This window comes from Cynoglossus semilaevis, unplaced genomic scaffold, assembly GCF_000523025.1.
Source record: "Cynoglossus semilaevis isolate Cse_v1.0 unplaced genomic scaffold, Cse_v1.0 C19170204, whole genome shotgun sequence".
NCBI classification, from domain to species: Eukaryota; Metazoa; Chordata; class Actinopteri; order Pleuronectiformes; family Cynoglossidae; genus Cynoglossus; species Cynoglossus semilaevis.
This window is the reverse complement of record NW_007585992.1, coordinates 1-1,225: the sequence shown is the minus strand read 5'-3', so window position 1 is coordinate 1,225 and position 1,225 is coordinate 1. Positions and strand designations below refer to the sequence as shown.

The window sequence follows — 1,225 nt, the reverse complement described above, 5'->3', positions numbered from 1 at the left end:
ATTTCAGGGTGTGTAATACAATAGTGGCTGAGCCATAAATCAGACTATTAAAGCTGACAGAGACCAATTACTGGGAAATTATATAATTAGCATAGTAATTTACATTACAAGGAACTTACATCAGAACCATATTTGGACAAAGCAGCGTTTGCTTGCTGCCTGATCTTCTCTCTGTACATCTGAGCTGCACGACTGTTGTACTTGGCATTCGTGTCGTTTGTAGAGCAGCCATGTTGCCGGAAGAAGGCGGTCTTCAACACAAACAGTGGGTTTATTATTCACTGGTTATAGTTAGAATGTGCAACAAAACCCTAATCACAGCCATTTTAATTTCCTGACTTACCGCATTGGCATTGCCTCCAACCTGCATACATCTCAGCTGGAACCAGTTCCAGTTGGAGTCTAACTCAGTGGATCTGTAGTGAAATGGAGGAAAACGAGTTAGAGTTCATCAACAGTACAAATAATGACATTGTGTGACGAGAATAACAATGAGAACACAAGTAAATGGGTTGGATTAATATGCAGTGTATGATCACTTTTTAGCTAAAAGATTACATGTGTATTTTTTTACTTAATGTAGTGTGAAATTAGTGAATATTTCTCAAAACAGTGTTTTATTTATAAGGGATAATTTTCAGCACAAAACAGAAGACACCGATCAATGGGGGTCTAAGTTAAAGTGATCATTTTGGCTAAATATACCTGATGAAGCTGAGATGTACTCCAAGAGAGCGATGAATGCCGGAGCAGTCAATGCACAAAAAGACACCATATGGAATACTGGCCCAGCTGGGGTTTTTAGCTGCACAGTCAAAACATACCTGAAGGAAAACAAAATGTAAAAAAAAAATCGTTGTTACTGCCTCACTACAAATTCAGAATGGTAACATGTTCGCACCCTTTTATATACAGTATACCAGTGGCCTCTGTTGCTGTCTATAATCATTACAATTGTGTAAATACAATGGATACTTAATGGCTTTTGTTAGTAATGAAAAGAACATGTGCATGTTTAGCGGGCACCGAAACCCATCGTTTCACTTTTCGTGACTTGAGGGCCAAGATAATAAATTCACTGCTGACCTATGAAATCTAACGTAATAACACCCCTTAAACAGGGTAGTGTCACTGCGACAAAGTCACGACATAGTTTTTGTAATTGATTCTTACTTTAAACATTATACAAATTAAACAAAACACTTTAGACAAAACAGAATTCACC

At 37.6% G+C, this 1,225-nt stretch overlaps 1 long non-coding RNA gene across 1 annotated transcript; it reads right to left on the bottom strand.

Moving 5' to 3' along the window:
* Positions 1–27: 27 nt before the first annotated feature.
* Positions 28–846, bottom strand: LOC103399166 (uncharacterized). The gene is made up of 3 exons (XR_523597.3): positions 706–846; positions 344–416; positions 28–251 (listed from the first exon to the last, which is right to left on the bottom strand). It is a non-coding gene; the product is annotated as an uncharacterized LOC103399166 (long non-coding RNA).
* Positions 847–1,225: the final 379 nt, after the last annotated feature.